Here is an 8,458-nt window from a genome sequence, read left to right as displayed (position 1 = left end):
GTGAAATTATACAGTATTTGTCTTTCTCAGTCTGACTTATTTAACTTAGCATAATACCCTCTAAGTCCATTTGCATTGTTGTAAATGGTAAGATTTTGTTCTTTCATATAATTAATATTCCATTATATTCTTTATCCATTTATCTGTAATTGACACTTAGGTTGCTTCTATATCTTAGCTATCTATATATATATAAAGCTAATATGCTAAGTGTCCAACTGTCCGGCCGGTCCGGTCCCTATGATGCACACTGACCACCAGGGGGCAGACACTCAATGCAGGAGCTGCCAAGCTGCAGTGACTTGGCAGCAGCAATTCTCAGGTGATGCACCCCGAAACCAGAGAGGAGGGAGCCCGATTCCTCTCAGGTCCGCACGATCCTACCTTTGGCCTTGGGTTATGTTGTTGCTGGGGCTCTGTCGGCCCCGAATCTGATTTACTGTGCACTTGGTGTTTGTGTTCCACACCCTGTACAACAGCAACTTTGCAGAGTGCCCTCTTGCACTCAGGGATGTCGGAGAGCCGATTTTGGCCTGATCACCACAGGCCAGGCCAAGCGACCCCACCTGCCGGAGGGACTCTGCTCACACTGCAGATGCCGGGGAGGGACCAGGGGAGGTTGGCTCCAGGGTGTGTCCATTCCATCTCACCCAGTCCCGCCCTGCCGGCCACCTTCTAATTAACTTCCTTTCAGTGTGCATGAATCCATGCACTGGATCACTAGTTGTAAATAATGCTGCAATGAACATAGGCCTGTATGTATTTTTTTCCAATTAGTGTTTAGTTTTCTTCAGATAAATACACAGAAGTGGAATTGATAATATTATTTTTACTTGGGGGGGAGGGGCATCTGTACTGTTCTACACAGTGGCTGCACTAAATAACAGTGCTACTAACAGTGCACAAGGGTTCTATCTCCTCCAGAATCTAGCTATACTTGTGTTTTTTTGATTTTTGTTTTTGTTTTTTTTGGGGGGGAGGGGGGTGAGAATAGCCGTTTGAAAGGTATGAGGTGATATCTCATTGTGGCTTTGATTTATAGTTCCATGATGGTTAGTGATGTTGAGCATGTTACTCATCTGCATGTTTTCTTTGGAAAAATTAGTTCCTTTGCCCAGTTTTTAACTTAAATACTTATTTATATTGTATGATACGGGTTCTTTATATATTTTGGATATTAACCCCTTATCAAATATTATCATTTGCAAATATCTTCTCCCATTTAGTGCATTGCCTTATCATTTTGTTAATAGTTTCTCTCACTATACAAAAACTTTTAGTTTCATGTAGCCCCATTTGTCTAGCAGCAGTTCTCAACCTGTGGGTCTCGACCCCTTTGGCAGTCGAATGACCCTTTCACAGGGGTCGCCTAAGACCATCCTGCATATCAGATATTTACATTATGATTCATAACAGTAGCAACATTACAGTTATGAAGTAGCAACGAAAATAATTTTATGTTTGGGTCACAACATGAGGAACTGTATTTAAAGGGCCAGAAGGTTGAGAACCACTGGTAGAGCAAAGAAAGTTTTCAGCAAATCTTTATCATGTGACATGAAAGGAGAATGTATTTATATGTGTGTATTGGGAAGGAGTGTCATGAAGCTGTGGATGGTGCACAAAAAAATGTTTCCATATAGTCATAGAAGTTTAATCAGATGCTAATGGTTAACTTAGTTTTTCCAAATGACTTTGACAAGATTTCTTTAAAATATACATTTTATGTAATTGCCTTTGTGGAAAATGTATCCCTAATAATTTATACTTATTGCCTCTGCACACATTAGTTCTACAATTTCCTTCAGGATGTTTACCATTTACTTTTCTATATATGAATATGTTATTATTATTATTATAGCAATTATAGGATATACAATAGTGCATAAGATGTAAAATATAATTATATATATAAAATGTAACTATAAGTAATTATATATGTATATATAATTATACTTGATATAATTAATCAGCATATTTAATATCTGATTATTATATATTATGGATTCCTGATTAATTTATTTAGTAAAGGAGAAAAAATTTCTTCAATTGCTTGTATTTTCTTTAAGCAACATCCCAACTGGTTTATTGTGCATGACAGTTAATAAACCGTAACTAACTGAAGTCTAACCTCCAAATGTGCTAGTGTCTCCATTCCTGTCAATCCCCTGAATTTATAACACCAGCTGTCCAAAAGGACAGGTTAATGATTGTTGCTGAAATAAACCATATTCTGTCACAACTGAATGCTTCTGCTGGTTTAAGTGAAGAGGAATATAGGATAGGAAAATGGTGATAACCCATTGTATTGCATAAATCTTGCTTTCCAACATCCGTCAGAGGAAAACACAGACACAAAAGGGAATATTTGAGATGTCAAGGGTGATTTCTGCATAAATGTTTTCTAGTGTTGTAAATGGAAAAATGTATGTCAGTGCTTTATTTTATTTCAGACACTAATTAATTGGGTCATATGCAGTAGTTTAACAATAAGAACAATTTTTATACCAATGTTTTTCTTCCATAATTCTAGATTTGAAAATTAATTTACCAATTTTATTAGTATTTTCTTGGTAAAGCAACACATAAAAAAAGGACATGGATCAATGGAACAGACTAGAAAGCCCAGAAATAAACATACACATATACAGTACATTAATTTACAACAAAGGAGCTGAGAATATACAATGGGGACAGGACAATCTCTTCAATAAATGCTGTGGGGAAAACTAGACAGACACATGTATAAGAATGAAACCATACACAAAAATGCAAAATGGATCAAATATTTGAATGTAAGACCTGAAACCATAAAACTCCTAGAGGAGAACATAGGCAGTAATTATCTTAACATAGGCCTTGGTGATGGTTTTTTGGACTTGACACCAAAAACAAAGGTAATAAAAGCAAAATAAACAAGTGGGTTTACATAAAACTAAAGAGCTCTGCACAGCCAAGAAATGATCAACAAAAACAAAACAGGCAACCTATTAAATGGGAGAAGATATTTGCAAATGATATATTTAATAAGTAATATACAAAAAATATATAAAGATTCATACAACTCAGTATAAAAACAAACAAACAAACAAACAAAAAACATGTGGGGATTGGCTATTGGCAGTGTTAAGCTCGTGTGTGGTGGTGTGTCAGTGGCAGCTGCAGCAAGAGTTTGGCGCTATGTCTCACACCATTTTGCTGGTATAGCCTACCAGCAGAACTTCTGCTGACTATGAATCAGTGAATGAATGCATGGAAGGCGTTTGTAAAATGTATGAAGAACATCTGAAGAGAATGAATCCCAACAGCCCCTCTATCACATATGATATCATCCAGTTGTTTGATTTTATTGATGATCTGGCAGACCTCAGCTGTCTTGTTTACTGAGCTGATAGACATACCAGCCTTATAACAAAGATTGGATTAAAGAGTAGATCTACGTGCTCCTTTGTCGACAGGCCCAACAGGCCCAGAAATAGTTGTGTTGGCAGCATTTGGGGGGTGGGGGTGGGCTTGGAACACAGGTGTGTACACTATCTGTGGTGAAGTTTTGTATTATAGTAATCCTGTTTCCATTTTGGTACATTCTAGCCAGGAATGAATGTATTAGATGAAATGTGAGGGTCTTGTTCAATCTGAACTCCCATCACCCTCTCTCTCTCTCTCTCTCTCTTACTTAAACATTGTTATGATGACTTAGAAGGAAGTTTTTCTTTGTCAGTTAATGCTGATTCCAATCCTTCATATCTGCTTTATAACATTCACTCTACTAACCCTTCTTCAAGTTGGGGTGGGAGGTAGTGACACAGTTTAATTATGTGCTAAGATAAAGTCTTAGCGAAAAACAAATGTTTTTTGGTAAAAAACAACAACAACAACAACAACAAAAAAGCACACACACACACAAAAACACCTACAATTAATCCAATTAAAGAATGGGCAGAGTAATTCAATAGACATTGTCCAAAGAAGGCAATACAAATGGCCAACTGACACATTAAAAGATGCTCCATATCACTAATAACCACAGAAATGAAAATCAAAATCACAGTGAGATATCACCTCACACCTGTAATAATGACTATTACCAAAAACACAAAGGTAACAAATGTTGGCGAGGATGTGGAGAAAAGGGAACCCTGTGCAGTGTTGGTGGGAATGTAAATTGGTGCATCTACTATGGAAAACTGTATGGAAGTTCCTAAAAAAAATTAAAATAGAACTATCTCCCTAGCTGATTTTGCTCAGTGGATAGAGCTTCAGCCTGCAGACTGAAGGGTCCCGGATCTTATTTTGGTCAAGGGCACATGCTAGGGTTTCAGGCTTGATCCCCAGTGTGTGTGGGGGGTTGGGGGGGAGGGACGAACATGCAGAAGGCAGCCAATCAATGATTCTCTCTCATCATTGATGTTTCTCTCTCTCCCTTCCTCTCTGAAGTCAATAAAAAAATATATTTAAAAAAGTAGAATGACCATGCTATCTAGCAATTCCATTTCTGGATAATTATTTGGGGATAATTATCTGAAGAAAAGGAAAACCACTACCTTAAAATGATAAATGTACCCATGTGCATTTCAGCATTATCTATGATAGCCAAGATATAGAGGCAAATTAAGTGTCCATCATCAGTGAGTAAATTCATATATGTATGTATAATATGTGTATAATGTATCTATGTATATAATATACGTATGCAAGTATGTGTTATGTATGCGTATGATATATGCATTCATGTATATATTATATGTGTGTATAATATGTGTGTGCATGTATATGTTATATGTGTGTATGATATATATGCACATATATATTATATATGTGTATAATATATGTATATATGTATGTATATATTATATGCATGTGTATAATATATGTAATGAGTTATTGTTCAGACATAAAAACCAATGAAATCTTGCCATTTATGATAAATGAATGGACCTTGAGAGCATTATGCTAAGTGAAATAAAGTCAGAAAGAGAAAGCCAAGTACTTTATGGTCTCAGTTATATGTGGAATCTAAAGGAAAACAACATGAAAGAAAAAAAAAAGTTCATATATACTGAGAAGAGATTTGTTGTTGTCAGAGACTGGCAGGGATGGTAGGTTGTGGGTGGGTGAAAAAGATAAAAAAGACTTAAAAAGTACAAACCTCCAGTAATAAAATAAATTAGTTATGAGGTAGTAATGTACAGCATGATGGCTATAGTTAACACTATATATGAAAGTTTTTAAGAGAGTAAATCTTAAAAATTTTGTGGTGGTTTTTTTTACAATACATACAAATTTTAAATTATGTTGTACCCCTGAAACTAATATAAGATTGTAGATCAATTACATCTAAATTGAAAAACCACCTCCAATGATTTTCCATTTAAAAATTAAAATATTTTATGAACCCTGTATGGTTTTGCAAAGCAATGTCACCCTAATAAATTCAATAAAAAATAATAGACTATTTTAAATAAGGAAACAAAAAGAATTGCTGCCTCTTTTTTAAAAAAGGTAATTGCTATAAAAAAAAAAAAAAGAGAGAGACAATAGGAAAAAGAGCTTTATTATATAGTTATATAATACTAGAGGCCCAGTGCACAAAATTCGTGCACCGGGGTTGGGGAGTGTCCCTCAGCCTGGACTGCACCCTCTCGCAATCCGGGACCGCTGGCTCTAACACTCACCTGCTTGCCTGATTGCCCCTAACCGCTCTCCTGCCTGCTTGATTTCGCCCCTAAAACTCAAGCTTCTTCTTTTTTATTTTTAATATTTATATTTCTTCTTTATTTTTTATTTTAAAATTCAAGTTTCTTGAGAACATGAGGCATTTAACATTATTCCATTTTCCTCACAGAGAGCTAAGCATGGTAAACACAGCAAATACTTAATACTTATGGGTTTCTATACAAACACTTTCCAACCAGGAATGTTTTATTTTTATAATTAAGAAACATTTCCAATTTTTATTCATAAAATTAATCCAAACAGCAACAATAGATATACAGAGCCACATATCAGTAACAAACCAGGAATGAAACGAAATATTCCAGAGACATCTTGAACAATTTTAAAGGAATACACACCAGGCTAAAAACGTACAGGTAAACCGTGGTTACACAACAGGTTACATTTATTCCTGCATTTTCTCAATAAGTTCTTCTTTATATTTGGCTTTCTCTTTTCCAACTTGTTGAGATTTGGCTTTGCATTCAAGAATTTTCCCCCCCAATCTTTGTCCAGTTTTAGCCTGGTGATAACCACCTCGCTGGGGTGAATGCCCACGTGGACAGTTGTGCCGTTAGCCTTCTTGCACTGCACCCGCTCCATGTAGATGACATATTTTTTTCTGTGCACTTGTACTGCCTTTCCAACTTGCTGACCTTTGTAGTGTACTCGAACCACCTGGACTTCATCGTCCTTGTGGATGGGCATGGTGAGGACATTGTACTTCTGCTGCAGCTCCTTGGAGAGCGGGGAAGACATGATCTTGCGGCGCACATGAGAGGGGGCATTGAAGTGGCGTTTGCGGTCCGAGGTCACCAAGGGATTGAACTTCATAGTGACTGTCTGGCGCTGAAAGTGCTCCCCAACCAGGAAAGTAGAATGTTCAGATTTCAGGCATCAGGTGCTATTAGCAGGATTTCTATCCCAATTAAACTCTAAATCTGAGCTTTCAACAGTCTGGACAAACTGCCCTTCACTATCTCCAAAGTTTCTTATTCGTCACTATGCCGTTTTCCTCCACTTCAAACCAAGGTAACAAATGAAACCTTTAATTCTGATCTTTCTCGCTGCAAGGGAACAGCAAATCTCTATCGAAATAATTTCCCACCCACCAGAAGTCACATCCAGATACTTCGAGACTGAGGACTATAGGGCTGACTATGTACATGCACAGTAACAGGCTCACATTCTAGCGGTAGGTGCCCAGGCGTCCTCCACAATCCCACAATCCTCTGGTCGCATACTTCTGGTTTTTCTAGCTCCTCCTTAAGTGGTGTTTCCTTCAGTCACGTTGCAACATCCAGGGCCTCTAGTTGGAGAGGATTTTTCAGTTCTTTGATGTCGATAGCTGTTTATTATTTGGAATCAGTGAAGTTTCGGGACTACTGCCGCTGCCATGAACATGTCGGTCCCAAGTGCACTCATGAAACAACCGCCCATTCAGTCCACTGCTAGTACAGTCCCAGTTCACAATGAGAAAGGTACTGTGCTGAGCCCTTTCCAATCGGATATTCCTCTTCCTTTCCCAGCACACTCCAAACCTACTCTGGGCTGACCACCCCAACCCCACAGATACTTAAGACCTTCCCCCCTATTTCTTTGACTTTTCCCTATCAAACTCGCACCCTATTGCATTGCCTACGGGCGCCCCTAACCTCTCCTTGGGGGCCGGCCAGCCTGGGCTAGGGGCCGTGGTGTTCTGGTCTCTGGTTGTTTCAGTCGTTACGGCATTATAGTAACTGGCTTTTTATATATAGAGATAGTAAAAGTCATAAATGAAAATGGTCAAGACTTTATCAAGGTGCATGCAAGAGAATATCAAGGAGTAAATATACTAGCTAAGTAGCTAACGTCTATGGAGAGGCTTTCATGTGCCAAACCTGTTGCCAAACACAGTAATTAGGTTATTTTTAGTTTCTTTAAAGATGAACACAACAGCAACAAAATGAGTATCAGTTAAATACTGCTCCTATTTTACAGATTGGTTCATGGAAGATGAAACAGCAGGTTAGAGGTACCATTGTTCTTTAAATCCAGATTTTTCTAATCCAGAATCTGGACTGTAAATCACTGCTTATTGTGTCACTGAAGAAATGTACAAACCACAGATTATTTTGTGTGTTGTACTTTGTTAAGCACATGACAGAATCTACCTCTTTGTGATGGATGTGAATGCATACTCAATAAGCTTATACCCACGGGTACTACCACAATTAGGCTACAGTGCCTTCCAGAAGCCAACCATAATACATCCTCAGAGCTCATCTGCCAGACTGTGGTTCCAGAAATATTGGCAGATAAGTCTAAGCTCCACAAAGCTCTACTTCTGGTTCTCATCTTAAATGGAAGACAGGGTGTTTGCACCATGGAGGGTGTTGAAAACTCTGTAATGATTTATTGTATGTACCCCCTCTGGTGAATGCATCTCCTTTTTGTTTATTTGTTTGTTGTTTTTTAATCTGTACTTTATTATTTTGTATTTTATCTTTATTGTTGAAAGTATTACAGGTATCCCTTTTTATACCCATTGATCCCCTCCACCCTGGCCCTGCCCCTCCCAGGCCTTCATCACACTACTGTCTGTGTCCATGGGCTATAGTATGCATATAAATTCTTTGGTTAATCTTCTCCTCACCCACCCACACCCACCCCATCTTTCCTCTGAAATTCATCAGTCTGTTCCATGCTTCTTTGTCTCTGGATCTATTTTTTAAATATATTTTATTGTTAATAGTATTATATA

General features: G+C 37.7%; 2 pseudogenes; one reads left to right on the top strand and one right to left on the bottom strand.

Moving 5' to 3' along the window:
* Positions 1-3,180: 3,180 nt before the first annotated feature.
* On the top strand, positions 3,181-3,494 carry LOC102253887 (annotated as a pseudogene).
* Positions 3,495-5,940: 2,446 nt separating this feature from the next.
* LOC102253587 lies at positions 5,941-6,644 on the bottom strand (annotated as a pseudogene).
* Positions 6,645-8,458: the final 1,814 nt, after the last annotated feature.

Source organism: Myotis brandtii, unplaced genomic scaffold, assembly GCF_000412655.1.
Source record: "Myotis brandtii unplaced genomic scaffold, ASM41265v1 scaffold279, whole genome shotgun sequence".
Lineage (NCBI taxonomy): Eukaryota > Metazoa > Chordata > Mammalia > Chiroptera > Vespertilionidae > Myotis > Myotis brandtii.
Note: the sequence above shows the minus strand (reverse complement) of the source record. Positions and strands in the feature narration are given on the sequence as shown.